The sequence below is a fragment of the Vanellus vanellus genome (assembly GCF_965231255.1).
Source record: "Vanellus vanellus genome assembly, contig: HAP1_SCAFFOLD_269, whole genome shotgun sequence".
NCBI lineage: Eukaryota > Metazoa > Chordata > Aves > Charadriiformes > Charadriidae > Vanellus > Vanellus vanellus.
In genome coordinates, this window is record NW_028128756.1 from 196,525 (window position 1) to 212,827 (window position 16,303).

The window sequence follows — 16,303 nt, forward strand, 5'->3', positions numbered from 1 at the left end:
ATCTCTATAATCTTCGTTAGCATATGTCAGCTTTGATATGCATTTCACAGGTAATGAGGCAGAGGTCAGTGATCGGGCATGACAGCCTTTTGAAGAAACAAAGAAGTACACGGGTTCCTGTTATCTGGTTGTCTTAGCTGATGAAAGGCAGGGCCGTCCTGCCTACACAGGGCTCCCTCCTTATCTGCATCCCGTTACAGCCAGGGCAGTCTCTGCTCGCCCGAGTCATCAAGGCCAGGCTTAATTGATCTTTGAGCACTGAGACTTCACCTCATTATCCAAGTTGCACACTGACGTACCGCAGTCGGCTGGTCAGCTTTTTCCCCAGGGCTAGTTCAAAGCCTATGCAGCAAGACGCAGCTGCTGCCTGGCAAGTTTCTTCCTATCCCACAGGATTTCAAACTTTCCATGGGAGAGGGGGAGGGCCAAAGCTCTTGTATCACAGCTTGGCTTGATCTTGGAAGGCAAAATAAAGAGCACGTGGTGGTGACAGGCACTTCTGTCCTGAACGTCTCCAGTGAAGGAGACTCCACCGCCTCTCTGGGCTCTTGGTTTCCACGTGCCCTTTTCACGTGTCACCGTGAGAACCACCACGGGCTGCCAGTGGGGGGGTTTAAAGTGTTTGTGGGTTGCAGAGAGCAGGAGAATGAGCGCATTCCACATGCCATCTGGTGGGTACCTGCCCGTTCTTAATGTGTTGTTAATTAAGTGCTGTTAATTTTTGGTCTGTAGGGCAGGCGGAAGACCCAGGTGACTGTGAGGTTCACACCTTTCCTGTACAATTTTATGTGTGGTATCAAGGTAGGAAACCTCTTCACCGCCAGAGGGGACGGTGCCGTTTGTCATTGCCTCCATCAATGAGGCCGTAAATGGAGGAGAAGAGGGGAAGAGTGCTGCTTGATTTTCTAGAGGCTGCTGGGTGTGCTGCTGCGCTTCCCTGCTCTGTGACGGGGTGTTCACAACCTGGCTGTTGGGGTGCCCGGGAGCTTCAAGGCCCGTAAGGAGGGAAGAAGTCTGCCTGGCACCCAGGAACCTTCAGGCTTATGGGGAGGGGGAGAAGAAGTCTGCGTGGTACACAGGACCTCCAGGGCCTGATGAGGAGGAGAAAGGGGACTGACACGTAACCAGCTCGCTCACAGAGCATGTCCGTTTGTCTGATAAAATGGTGTTTGTTCTGCCACCCATATGACCGACCAGGGGTCCTATTTTTCATACCTTTTTCTTAAGAAAGGCAATTTTTCTTTGCCTTTTTGAAGTACAGGCATGACAGCAGTGCAGGGCCCAAATAGCAGGTGGGGCTTGAGGCCGCTGCTGTTGTCCTGATTCTCCCAGGCAAAGCACAGGCGGAGATGGATCCCTGCCTGCAGCTTCTCTGAAGGGAGCGCAGCAGCTCTTGCCCAGGGCCAAGGCACTGCATGGCTCCAGCCCATGCAGCATGGGAGTCAGCAGAAGCTGTGCTGGCTCCAGCTTCAAAGGCTCGGCTGGTGGCCAGGGACTCAGCTCGTTGGGGGGAACCTTTGATTTCCTCCGTTCACTCTGCGTTCCTGTCTGCAGAAAAGGCTGTGGATTTACCAAACCAAACAGCATTTTTCAAGTGGGCGTTTCTGTCTGTAAACGGTACTCCTAAAGTATGACCGAGGTGGGAAGGGGGAGCATCGTGCGCAGGAGAGGATGGCGCACCGCTCACCTACTCCTGAGGCAGTGCGATTCAAGTTATGGTTTCAGGGAGAGTCCTTCTTGAACGGTCATTGCCTGGGAGGACAGCACGATAAAAGCAGTAAAGCGGCTTCTGGGCCAGCCCTGGGGGCAATTCTCGGTCTTGGAGGGTAACTTTCAGACTGGGGAGAGGGGTATTTTCATGAAGATTCTGCAACTGGCCCATGCCGTCCGAGGAGAGAGGCCAGGACACAAAGTATAGGGCGACAAGAGTGATTCTCTATTCATGCGCACGAGGTGTCCCAGTCAAATTGGGGTGCCCCGAATGCGGTTTTACGCATGGTTCTTATGCCTTTCAAGCGTTCAGGTACAATGCAATTTGACTGATCGCTCATAGCACGCACACATGGACTGCTGTTTTGCGAAGCAACTCTGCCTGCGTGGAATCATCATCCACCTGCGTCTTTCCTGATGTAGATGTCCCTGCAGTGGGTCTTGCTGCAGTTCCTTCTCTCTGATGCCAGATGAGGGGAGGGTTTCACAGGGGTGTCGGAGGGGCTGGGAGGCTGGCGTCATCTGCGTAGTCCCGGAGTATCCTTTCTTCTTCGGGGTGGGGGCTGTCCTTCTCCTGCCTGCAACGAGCTGTGTCCTTTGGTCATGCTGACTGAACCATGGCTATGCAGGGTACAATGTAAACTCGGTATACCTTGAGAAAGTTCATTCCATTTCAGACTCTAAGGACTAATTAGGACAATAGTTAGGGAATGAGCTTTTCCCCACAGTCCCAGCCTTTCTTTTCACCATCAGGGTCACACTATACTCTTCATTATTTAAGTCGTAAGTTGAGTTCCTAAGGTAATACCGCCCTGTAAACACACACATCTCATTACAAAGGAAAAGAAGAGAGTGAATACAACAACCCAAATCCTTGTAGTTCACAGTCCTGTCCCTGCATCTGGGAGCCAAGAGGTTAGCCACCCAAACAGATGTAGGGGAGATCCCCGCCTTACTTCAGGTAATACTTTAAATGTTGTTTAAATCTTGTTTCTCTCGCGTTTGCTTTTCTGCTCTGGATCTACATAAAAACCCCAGCAGCTCTTACTCAATAACTGACATACTCCGTCGTGTACTTCTAACAGTGGCTCGAGAGCTAATTGATTCAATATTACCATTTTTGGTAATAATTTGATTTCTTCCGGTAAGGGTGTAATAGTGCCTGTGCTTTGATGAATGGCTTTTTCTGATTCTCTTGACACATTTGCAGTAGCTCTTTCTAGTTTTGCAAGCCCTAGCTGTGGGCTACAAGCTGTGACAGGCAGGTGGAACTCGGTGCCACGTTCTGTCAGGGTAACTGGGAGCTACAGAGACAGAAGAGATCCTGGTTCTAACCTGTGTGGATGCTCTTAATGCACTCAGAATACCCGTTTCAGCTCAGGTTGAGGGTAAATCCCCTCGACTGCCCTTTCCCCACCTATCTAATATTGCCCGGGTAGTTGTGTCAACGGGTAGTATAATGTGCACGTAAGTCTGAATCGTGGAAATGATTTCCTGTCAAGGGTCAGCACGTGCCGGATTTGGTTGTTTAGGTAAACCAGTAAGGTTGGGATCCAGAGGAGATGACTGAGAGCAATCAGGATCCTATAGGCCCATAGTGGGAACCAAACTTTTAACCTGATCTTCAGCATGATTATTGATTCCTGCAGAATACCCATTTAATCTGTCTGCGAGTATCCACACGGTCTCAGAGTCTGCCGGGTGTGATAAACTCCATCTAGGAAGAAATCCACGGCGTGATGGCTCATTACAATAGGTTTGATGTAAGGGGTTCTGGAGAATCTGCCTTTCAAGGTCAGTGGAGGTGTAAGGTTTTGGAGTAATCTGTAAAGGAAAACCAATTGCCTTTAGGCATAGGAACAACTGTATGGAATGCTCCCTGCATAAGACTCCCCTGTTCATCTGTGTGGCCCCTAGATCTGAGTTGTCCATTTCCATCCATTCGATTAATCTTAAGACTCTACTGGCATCTCCAGTTCTCAGCCCCTACAGAGTGAGTCAGCTTGTCAATAGGCTTGCTCTCCAAGCATACCCAGGGGTCTCCTTTCAGACTAGTGACAGACCCTTCTTGGCGGAAGGGATGTATCCTTCCTTTCTTCAGTGAAAATTCATAACGCAGATGCCCGTCCCTGTGCCACTGAGCATTTGGCGGGACAGCTTCCCTGGCGAGTTGTTTCCGGTAGAGGATGGGCTTTTAGTGCATATCCATCGGTCAGGCTTGTTGGCCTCTGATGCAGGCTTACGGGCAAGGCTAGTGTATGAAAACCTAGGCTTCCGAATCCCGATGAAGAGGAAAAACAACCAGCCGCCCGTAGCAAAAATAACTCGCCCTCGGATAGAGAGGACAGCCCTGAAATCAAAAGGGTTTCCTCCCTCCGAAAAGGCAAAAGGCATTGAAAGACCTAAACCCAGCAGTGGTGGGAAGTCCCTCGTTAGCCCTGCCAGACCACAACAAGGTGTTCATATTGTATTTACATGACCAGAAAGGAGTAGCCACTTGGCCCAGAAGTGTCTGCAAGCCACAGCATCTCAGTCATCAGAGCCAGACCTCGTCATTCAGGGCAGGATTTCATGCGCTAGGGCTGTTGCAGCAGCAGCTGTAGTGATGGAGAGAGCAAGACGTGTCGTCCTGGGGCACCTCGTAACGCTCACGGTTCATTCCTGACTGCTTCGTCCTCCTCTGCAGAGTTGAAGCAAGTGTGGGTGCGCCACGGTTGGGAAGTGCAATGCTTTACGGCAATGAGCGTAGGTGGCCGTTGACCTCTTTGGCTGCACTCTCCGTCCCTGCCCCAAGGTCCACTCAGAGTCCCCGAGATGTCCCCTGCCTTGGCTGGCCCTGCGTCGTGGGCAGCCAGGAGCCGCAGGGCAAAGCGCGCTGCATCTGCCCCGGGCTGTGTGGCCTTGGCTGGCTGCGGAGAGGAGGGGAGAGCGGGGGTGACAGCCAGGGGGGTGACAGGAGGGCCAGCAGGCGGTGAGAGGCATGGGGGGTGGCAGGATGGGCCCAGGGCTGCGGGGAGAGCCAGCACTGGCCAGGGGCTGCCGGGAGGTGACTCCAGGTGGTGAAGGCCCCTGGGGGACAGGAGGGACCCCGGAGCCTTGGAGGGTGCCAGGAGAGCGGGTGGGGGCAGGCTGGGGGACAGCAGGGACAGCAGCAGCCTGGGGCAGTGACAGGCCTTTGGTCACAATGGGCGTGAGGCGTGGGGGGGCGGCGTGCCGTGTCCCCGTGGCCATAGTGACCGGTCAGGCCTGGCCGCGCTGCGTGCCAGAGAAGGAGCAGCAGCAGCTCTGGGCTCAGCCCGCACCGCTTGCCCCAGCCCCTGTTTGGACCCTTCCCCGCGCCGCCGCGCACCCCAGCCCGGCACAGGGGCCGCCACAGCCTCTGCCGCTGGCTTAGCCTGGCTTAGCCTGGAGGCGAGGTGCTAACAGTCTTCGGGTCTGTTATTCCTGCGTATTAACTGCCATATTTGCATTTGGGTCTATCCCGAGTAATGTTTTGTGGGGTTTGGATGAGTTTTCTAAACCGTTTGGATTCCGACAAATTAGTCAAGCATCGGTAAAGGTTCCTCTAAATGTTCATGGAAATTATTTCATAGCTGTCGATTTGGATTATGTTACTGTTGAAAAGAAACTGCCTATGAAACAAGCATTTAATAAAGTTGTGAACCTAGTTTGTTTCTTTTGTGAATGAGCGCATGTAAAACCAAAACCAAGAAGGGGTTGATGTGAATGATGGGTACTTGAAGGTCCAAGTCATTGACAGCCACTCCCTTGGACCCTGCTTGTACCTGGACTAGTGTATAATAAAAACGTTTTAAGAAATCCTGCTTAACCTAATCAGCTGGCTTCCATAATTGGAAGATCTAGCTCTGCATAAGGTTTTTAGTACCATTTGCCTGTTAGATGGACAGAGCCAACTGCAAAAACACTGCAGGTTTTGCTTACTCTAGTTACATCACCTAATAGGAAGAAGTTAGACTGGGGGGGAGAACGTGCAGTTTGGACAGTCTCGAGCACATGATTGTCAAATTTCTACTGCAAAGAATCTTTTGTCTTGCCGAGGGATTCTGAAAAGCATGATTCCTTTTCAGGCTTCTGTGTCTGAAGCTGAAGTTCAGCAAGCAGAAACAACATCCCCGACCCCTGAGTGTCCTTTTAATGCTGCAAAATGTAAAGAATGAGAGTTGCACCGCTTGCCCCAGCCCCTGTTTGGACCCTTCCCCGCGCCGCCGCGCACCCCAGCCCGGCACAGGGGCCGCCACAGCCTCTGCCGCTGGCTTAGACTGGCTTAGCCTGGAGGCGAGGTGCTAACAGTCTTCGGGTCTGTTATTCCTGCGTATTAACTGCCATATTTGCATTTGGGTCTATCCCGAGTAATGTTTTGTGGGGTTTGGATGAGTTTTCTAAACCGTTTGGATTCCGACAAATTAGTCAAGCATCGGTAAAGGTTCCTCTAAATGTTCATGGAAATTATTTCATAGCTGTCGATTTGGATTATGTTACTGTTGAAAAGAAACTGCCTATGAAACAAGCATTTAATAAAGTTGTGAACCTAGTTTGTTTCTTTTGTGAATGAGCGCATGTAAAACCAAAACCAAGAAGGGGTTGATGTGAATGATGGGTACTTGAAGGTCCAAGTCATTGACAGCCACTCCCTTGGACCCTGCTTGTACCTGGACTAGTGTATAATAAAAACGTTTTAAGAAATCCTGCTTAACCTAATCAGCTGGCTTCCATAATTGGAAGATCTAGCTCTGCATAAGGTTTTTAGTACCATTTGCCTGTTAGATGGACAGAGCCAACTGCAAAAACACTGCAGGTTTTGCTTACTCTAGTTACATCACCTAATAGGAAGAAGTTAGACTGGGGGGGAGAACGTGCAGTTTGGACAGTCTCGAGCACATGATTGTCAAATTTCTACTGCAAAGAATCTTTTGTCTTGCCGAGGGATTCTGAAAAGCATGATTCCTTTTCAGGCTTCTGTGTCTGAAGCTGAAGTTCAGCAAGCAGAAACAACATCCCCGACCCCTGAGTGTCCTTTTAATGCTGCAAAATGTAAAGAATGAGAGTTGCATGCATCTTTCCCCATTAAATGCACGGTGGATAGCTTCTCCTTCCAGCAGGCCAGAGCTTAAAAATCAGTTTGGAAGTACTGGATAGTATAATTTTTTCTACATGTAGCTTCAGTCCACTTGGGAGAAAATTGGATTGGTTACAGCAGTCTTTGTGTGAGGTACAAACAGAGCCGAAGGTTCCGAGTGCCCGAGAATGCTCTTTTCAAGTGGGTGAACGGGCACATAAACATCACGCGATGGCATAAGGACTCCCCAGAACATCTTCAGGACGACTGTATTTGATCGAAGCAGCAGTTTTCATGCAACCTCAGCTAGCGTTGTGCTGCTCTTTACAGGATGGGGTGAGCGGTGCTGTCTTGGGCTGTGTGGGCTTAAACATGTTTCTAAGGTGTGTGTGTCAAATCCTTCCCCGTTACACAGACTGACAATGTGGCCGGTGCTTCCGAAGAAGATGTAACAAAAGCTACGATGCTCCAGTCGTGCCGTGAATACGATCCAATGAAGTAAGTGTTGATAATGTCACATCTCTTCTTCAAAGATTATGGAAAAGTTGTAGAGGTGTTTGTTTGAACAAGAGAGACACATGCGTACCTTTCTCTTCTTTTCCCCCAAAAATTTTAGTTACGGGAAGAAACCCTTGGCTCCACCTCCACCATCATATATTTGCTTTCGTTGCGGAATACCTGGCCACTATAGGAAGCACTGCCCAACCAACGGGGTAAGATTGCGTTTTAATGCTTTTTAATGGCAGTTGACAGTTTTTAGTATTCCATAGAAAAACAAGGCGTTTCTGTCGCTCCCGCCTATTGAATATGTGCGTGTTTTAATGACACACGTCTGTGGCTGAGTATTCATGCCCTGTAACGTTACTCGCTGGATGTGTATGCAGCCTTCCTCTCTAGAGACGGTGAAGGGAAGTAAGACGAGCTCTCCCTCTGAATTGCGCCTTGGAGGAGGAGCGGGTTTGTGTCTCTTGTCGGGGTGGGTGGTGAGCCAAGCAATATGTAACCCTTACGGAACCTGGAGTGAAGCAAAAGAATGTCGCTTGAGCGCAAAACGCTGCTCAAGTCTTTGCAGCATCCTGGTTGTATTAGTTTGGGACAATAAGAGAAACCCTTAGGCTAGGTAAAAGGAGAGGATAAAGGGCTTGTGCTGCTTAAAATCACCGTTGAAATATCATTTTAAGTGTGGGTCTTCAGATGAGAGATGTCTGCATTTCTTTTCTTAACAGGACAAAAATTTCAAGCCTCCTCCCAGAATTAAAAAGAGCACAGGAATTCCACGGAGTTTCATGATGGAGGTGGAAGATCCCAATACGAAGGGTGTTATGCTGACAAGCACCGGGCAATACGCAATACCAATCATTAATGCGTACGTATGGAATGAACTGGACTGAGCACAAAGGGAACGAGAGAAACCATGGGCAAATGCCTGAGTGGCACTGCAACCGAGTTGGCCAGCGTCTGTAGTGACGGGGGAGGAAGCACTGTCACTGTATCGTAACCTTCTAAACTGTGATACTCGCTAGTATTAAAACGGGGTGGTCCTACTGTTCCTGCCCCGGCAACTAGGTTAGACTTGCGATGTGCTGAGAATCTGGCTTTCTGCCAAACATTTCCGTAGTATTTTCAGTGGAGTCGTTCTCTTGGAAGGCAGAGGTGGGATTCAGGTCACTTGATTCACAGCTGTCAAAAAATGATGTTGATCCAATGAATGGGAGAGTTCTGCAGAAGGAAAATTGGTTCCCCCTCCCTCTGCTAGCGCTGTGGCTATTGCAAAGCAATTTAAACTGTATGCCCACCTCTCCGAAGGCTAATGCAGAGTGAGAATTCCATCTGTTTGCTTCCTCTGATAACATGCAAAGCTTGGAACAGTTTTCCTTTACCCAGCTTTAACGTTTTGCTTTTTCCTTCTCCACCCCGCCCTCCAGGGAAGCTTATGCTCGAGGAAAGAAGGAGAAGCCTCCCTTTTTACCAGAGGAGCCGTCCTCCTCCTCTTCCTCCTCCTCCTCCTCCTCAGAAGACCCTATTCCAGAGGAGTTGTTGTGTCTCCTTTGTAATGAGATCATGACTGATGCCGCTGTTATTCCCTGCTGTGGAAACAGTTACTGTGACGAATGTACGTGTTATTCCCGTCTTTGTTCATTCCAAACATCACATCTGATTTTCTGAAAGCAGAAATCAGAGCTGAGGAAATTACTTTGTCACCTGTTCTATTTCATACTTAAGTATCCCCTGAATAGGGAAGGACGCTTCTCGTAAAAGGGGAAAAAAAAGGCAGAAAGCTTTATTCTCCTTTTTAGGTATCTAGTTAAATCCTCTTTACATGCGGAAGGACGAGTATGAGAAGAGTGCATAACTGCACCGGGGATTACAGTATTAGATATCGAACGCGTTTAGTTTTTTCACAGCCCTCTCTCTCACACAAAATTACGCAGCCAACTCTGGTGACTTACTGTGGTCTGCAACAAACGGGTCGTTGGGCATGTAATCCGCATTCTTCCGCACGGGACAGTCGGTTAAACCCTTCAGGACTCAAACCTATTAATGTTTTGTTGAGGTGCGTTTTATCCATGAGCCTTGAGGCTGGTGACTTCTCACTGTACTTGACAGTGGAAAACAGACCAGTCGGAACATCAAGACACAGACAGCTTCAAGTGTTAACTAGTGAAATACCAGAACTGTATAGTTATTTGCTGCATCCGAGAAATTTTTGACACTGTTGAACATCTAGAGCTTCATGCTCTCAGCTCAAGACCATCTTCACCCATCGAACATATAATTTTTTTTAAACTTGATGAGAATCCCCGAAACTGCTTTACTTTGGCTAAACCTCCTTGGATGACTCTAACGATACACAGGTATTAGAACGGCATTACTGGACTCGGAGGAACACACATGCCCAGCGTGCCACCAGACAGACGTTTCCCCTGATGCTTTAGTTGCCAACCACTTCCTACGCAAGGTAACGTGATGACTTCTACGCAAACTGTTTGTAAGAAGAGGGTCTTAGTAAAAAGCTGAAAGGGAAGACAATAATAATTTACATCTCCTTAAGCAAGGCTAGATTGAATAGGGCTACACGTACTTCTCAAACACATTCTCTCTCGTCACAGAAGCGTACAACTCTTCAGAGACAATCAGGCCAATTCAGGTCCCACTTTTGTTTTCAAATTCAGTGTTAACACTGAAGTACTTTAAGTTCAGATCCTCTGAGTTACGCGTCATTAACATCAGCGTTTGATGCCACGTGCTCGTACATGGGTATGTTGATTCATTTTAGGATTGGTAGCACTTGCAGGAACAGACAAGTAATGTTACTCGGGGGAGGCTTTTGTTTGTACATCTGCTGAAGTTTCATATTCCCTTTCTGTAACTGTTTTTCTGCCTCCAGGCCGTGAACAACTTCAGCAACGGGATTGGCTACACAAAAAGGCTCCCTGAGCGGATTCAGCAGCAGCAGCAGCAGCTGCCGCCAGCGCCACCACCTCCACCACCGCTCATGCCTGTTACACCTCCTGGACCTTTTTGGTAGGCAATCTGTAGCTCAACATGAATAGAAGAGACACCAAAATGCTGGAGTCAGATTCTTCTTCTTGAGCTTCTCTGCTAGCGGTTTATAGATATCATTAGTGACAGTTCCACATAAGTGTGGAAGCTCTCTTTTTCGTTTTTACTTTGAACGAGGACACTTTGGTAAGTTGGAAGGGTGCGTCCTGCACGAATTTTCTCCAAAGCATTTCCCGTTTGGTTCCCTTATCAGTCGCTCAGTACAGGTTTACCCTGAGAGAGGAAAGTTTTTTCCCCAGGAGCCCTTTGATTGTAAGTGGCTAGCAATTCCTAAAGAAGCCATTCAGCTATGTCAAACCTTCCTGGGTGCATTAATTTCTCGTTACTACTGGGGGAATAATATTTTCATGGAAAGTGTAAAAGTACAGTCCTAGGTAAAATTGGCCAGGCGTGTTCACACTACTTTTTTTCTGTAGTATTTCTGTCATCAATATTATGATAAGTCAGAGTCATCCTCAGTAATACACAGTGTAGTCAGTGACGCATAGAGATTGGATAATAAACATTGAAACACTGTACACTTGAGGAATTTACAAACCTGACCGTCTAAGTGTGCAACCCAGTGCAGTCACATGAAACTACATGAAAAATCTGGATGATCCCTTCGGGCTTATACCCTTTTGACTTTACGCCTTGAATGCAAACAGCCACTCTGCCCAGCAGACGGTCAGGCTCAGCCGTACCGTTGAACACAAAGGGTCACAATTCAAAAGAACCTCTCGGGCAGCCTCTGAAGTGGCTTTATCTTTCACGTAGCACTCCAAAACACGCTTTGAATTATAGAAATTTGTTTTGTTTTGTTTTGTTTTTGTTGTAGTGGTGCCAATAGTGTTCTACCTCCTGCTGCTCTGGTGACGGCACATCCGGTGTCGGTGTCACAGAGGTGCCCCCAAGGACAATCCCTACCCACAACTGGTAAGTACCTGCATCTTCCGAATGTCTTTAAACAAATTACCTGCAGATCAACTGAATGGGATTTTTATTCTTTTTCCTCTCCCCACTTCAAAAGGTCACCCAGTGAGAGCCAGTACACCTCGCTCAGCAGGTGGCAGACCGGGCTGCCAACTGTAAGTATTCTACCGAAATTCCATATGTTCCTACTTGTAACCTGTTAAATGAGGCCATAAGGTGTCACTCACACAGCAGCTGATTTATAATGAAAAAAGCATGCACGGACAGTTGTGGAGAATACAAGTGGTAACTGATTTTTAAACGGCTTAATATCAGTTGGCTTTAACAGAGGGGATGTGTGCATGCAGTAAAATTACTTAAAATAAAACCCCAGTGCAGGACTGCAAAGAGGACTCTGAAAATGGAGTGCTTTTTGAGAAAACCATAATTACACATGAAAACTAAACATAAGGAAAGGATCAGATGGAAAGTCACCCTTTTGATTACTGCTGAGTAGAGCTGAAGAAATTGATTTCCCAATTAGACAGCGGGACCCGAGCCCCAACACTGCCAGCATCACCACCTGTCTCTGTGCCCGTGCCTCCTCCTCCACATAATGCAAGAAAAACTTGTGAAGACATATCTCAGGGTAGCTGATGTTTCTATCGCCCAAAATCACTTGGGCAGGAGTCTGAATCGCTCTCTATTAGTAATGCTGCCAGTATCTTTCCTCGAGAAACGGCATTGAGTCATAGTACTAGAGGCTGAGTTTAGAGATGCCTTTAGATGGGACATTTCCTTAAATGCCGTCACTGTCCTTGGTGTGAGCGATTATGTGCTAAAGTTTGCTAGGACAGCTGGCTAGAAGTGTTGGTTAAATAGTCCTGCGCGTAGGATTGCAGTACAAGTATTTTGCCACCTGTACAAATTGCCAAATATTCAGTGAAGCTCAGTAGCCTAAGCTGGCATTTTAAACTTGCGGTTGACTGTCTTCAGGCTGAATCGTGTTTTCTTGATGTTTGATAATGCGCTGTACACATTAAGATTTCTCTTTTTGCCTCTTACTGCAACCAAACGGGTTTGCACTGCACGTAGTTGCCCAGTAGTGAAACGTGTGCGTTGACATACCAGTAGAGGCCAGTGCACAGCACCTTAAATCAATCAACAGCTATGGTAGCTCGTGTGCTAGAAGTGAGTGGAAACAGACTTACCCTTACGTATGCTTTGACACTAACAAAGCAGCAGCTGTTCTGTCTTGGAAGCAGAAACATTTACATGCCATCAAGTTCTTCAATTTGCAGTAGCGCTGTCAGCAGCTGAAAGAAGGTTGCACATAAGCATATGGAGAGGAAGAAAACCCAAAGCAAACCAAACTTGGGAGGAAAAAGAATACTTTCATTTATTGCTTTTGCGTTGTGTTTTTTTAAAGGTCCAAGTCTCCCTATAGTGCTTCGTTTTACTCCAGTTCGTATACCTACTCCACGTTAAGACCAGGAGATATGCAGAAGAAACACCGGAAGAGAAGAAGAGGGGATGAGAAGGAAGGATTTTGCAAGGCTGATTTGTTAGAAGGTGCGAGAAAACCAAGACAGCCAGTTACAGCAGAAGATGTTAGAACAGACTCTCCCTTCAAGAAACAAAGAAGCAGCACTTAAGATCTATTTCAGATGGATTTTCCTGAAAGCAGATGCGTTTTGCTTTAGTATTACTATGTTTTAGTATTCGGCTTAGTGTATTTTGTTTAGTGTTACTATGTATTTGGTTTAGTGTTACTATGTATTAGTATTTGGTTTAGTATTACTATGTCACTTTTAGTGTCACTATGTCACTTTTAGTATTACTATGTTACTTTCTGCCCCTTTACTTTATGTCACTTTCTGTTTAGGCTTCTGTTTGAAATGGCAGTTAATACATTGACTGTCAATTCTGGATTTGGGGGTTTGGTTTCTTTTTTTTTTTTTTTTTTTTCAGTGGGATTTGTTTTGTTGGGTATTTTTTCAATTCTTCTGCAGTATTACCCTAGGGTTGTGTACAAGTTGTGGAATGATTACTAAAACTGATCAACAATACATCATTGTTCACGCATTAAGGAAAGGTATAAACTCAAAAGGCTTCTAGGGCAAAATACAGCCGCAGCTGGTAGGTGAAGAATCCGCTACATCTGTGATTGCCTGTACCATATTGCTTACAAAGCAACGCGGGGAGTGGAGGGGGCTGGAGACTCCAAGGCCAAACCCTGTGATAATCCGGAAAGCATGGGAACGAGGTGGTACCACGGAAGGAAAACAGTGCGAAGGATGGAGCAGAGTGGAGACACTGCAGCTAAAACTTTGGGATAAACTGAGAACCTGGGGACCAAATGGAGCCCTCGAAGGTCTTATGGAACTGATAAACGGCCCACTTGTTACCCTGAGCCAACAATCTGTCATTTTTTTGATGAAAGGCTGTCCTTTAGTGAACTTTGCTCATTAGAGTGTCATTATAATACCAAAACACACCTCCATCCCAAAAGCTCCCCGCCTCCAAGGTGCGACCATTCCTCCTTGAGTCTGCGCCCTGAATTTTTCGTCAGCTATACCTTTAAATGCGAGGCAAGGAAATTTTACACCTATCATAATGAAAGTATTTATGACTAGAGTCACTCAAACTCCACCTTGAAGATAAAAAATAGTATAAAAATAGCCCAAGAAAAGGGGGATGTGAGTGAAGACACCATTGTGGACTTCTGGGACCAGTCGACGGGCTAGGTCTCTCTTCCCCCGCAATAAGGACGCTTGTGGGTAAGATTCGAACACTTGGCTATACCAAGTGCTTCCCCCGGAAACTTAGAAATCTCTGTACAGAGTGGGTTTATAACTTAGCGCTTTTGTAACCGAGCTCTATTGCTAGCATCTTTCGTATTTGCACGTGCTTTGCAGACAGTCACTATCACCGGCAATCCGAAAGAACTTGTGTAGCTGTTGTTTAAATAAACTGTACTGTGTAGGCAGCTCGTCGTTTGGGTTTCTCATTGAACGCGACCGAAGCGTGGCCGTGTTAGTTCATGAGCACAGCTGGGCTGAAGGTGCAGTCCTCTGTTAGTGTATTCAGAAGCGTAACAGTGTAATATATGAAACGCGCCTGGACTGATAGGGGTGAAGTGGGCATCGCTCAGAATGTAAACCTAGCCGCACCTCGCCTCCCACCTCGGTGAGGAGTGTTAGAACGCGAGGGGGTATATTTTCTGCTGTGAGAAACGCGCTCACTGTATTGAATTTTAGTCTGGGGCAAATTCGGTGGAGCAAAGAATATTTATTACAGCGCTGGGAGTTACACAGGGGATTTCTCCTCCTGTGCCTCATTTTTCCCTTTACAACCGCTTGTTTTTATTTCATATTCCTTATAATTATTTATGTTTCTTCTTGGAACATAGTTTGCATAATCAATGAGTTTTTGTAACGCGACCCACCCCCAAATACTTAAACAATGAGTTCTGGGAATGCAACCCACCCCCAAATACATAGTCAATGAGTTCTGGGAATGCAACATGCCCCCCTCCCAGGCGGCATGCTTCCTCCGGGGTCTTCCTGATAGTCAATGGAGGGAGGGCCAAAGTCTTTATCACCATGTCCTTCTTGTGGCTTCTTCACTCCTTACACTTCTGTGGTTATCTTAGCTAACTACACCACCCTTTGTTCTGCAAATTTTCGGTAGTTCTAACTGTTGCTTTCGTCTGATATCCTATTTAAAACTATCTCTTTTCTAAACGCATAGCAAGCACACACCCATCTTAGCTGAAGCCATAGCAAGCACACATTCATTTTTAGCTGAAGCAAAATTTTTGCCAAATTACTTATTACACTGCCAAAACTACTTTGCCCCTTAATGCAACACAAGTGTCATGGATATATTGTTTCCCCTTGACGGATTGGAGGCAATACTTCGGTATTCCTCTAGAATACTCCAGTCGAGAGCTTTCCTAATGTCTGCTTGGTGCCTGAAGAACCACAAAAGGAGAGAGGCTGTGCCTGCCATGCGAGAACACAGGCCTGTTTTTCCACGGAACTAGGCACAAAATGTTCTGAGAAGAAGGAAGCTTGAATCTTCCAGTAAGGCTCGCAATGGCAATGAAGAGAAGTTCTCTTCTTCCAGATCTGGGTGTTCCTCTCCAAAGGCACATTTTCAGGAACTCTGTTGTTCTCAATACAGTAATGTTGCGTGTGCTTTCCTAAACGTGGAGAGAAGGACAGATTAACTGAAGTGAGGTTGCAATCTACACACATCTTCTGCGTGTAGCTCTTTTTTCCCTGGAGTCTGCTGAAACTATTCCCTTGAATTCTCCCACTGCATTAGTACTGCGTCCAGCTCTGGAGCCCCCAACACTGGAAAGACATGGACCTGTTGGAGGGGGTCCAGAGGAGGTCCCAAGGATGATCAGAGGGCTGGAGCACCTCTCCTATGAGGACAGGCTGAGAGAGTTGGGGTTGTTCAGCCGGGAGGAGAGAAGGCTCTGGGGAGACCTTATAGCAGCCTTCCGCTATCTGAAGGGCAGCTACCAGAAAGCTGGGGAGGGACTTTTTACAACGGCACGTAGTGATAGGGCAAGGGGTAATGTCTTCATGCTGGAAGAGGGCAGATTTAGATTAGCTATTAGGAAGAGATTTTTCACTCTGAGGATGGTAAGACACTGGAAGAGGTTGCCCAGAGAAGCTGTGGAAGCTCCATCCTGGAGGTGTTCAAGGCCAGGCTGGATGGGGCTTTGAGCAACTTGATCTAGTGGGAGGTGTCCCTGCGCAAGGCAGGGGGGTTGGAAGGAGACAATCTTTAAAGTTCCTTCCAAGCTATGATTCCTCTATGATTCCTTCCTCTATGATTCTATGACGATGAGGAAGGAGAGAGACCACAAGGAGGACGGGTACGTGGAGTGAGACATACAGGCAGAAAGAGAAAAAGCAGGAGCGGGAAGAGGCCAGAGAGACTGTTAACAACAGAGGGATGCAGAGCGGGACAAAGAGGCAGAGAATGAGAAAACAGCAGTGTGCTTCAGGACAGAGAGAGAGGAAGAGAAAAAGAGGAAAACGG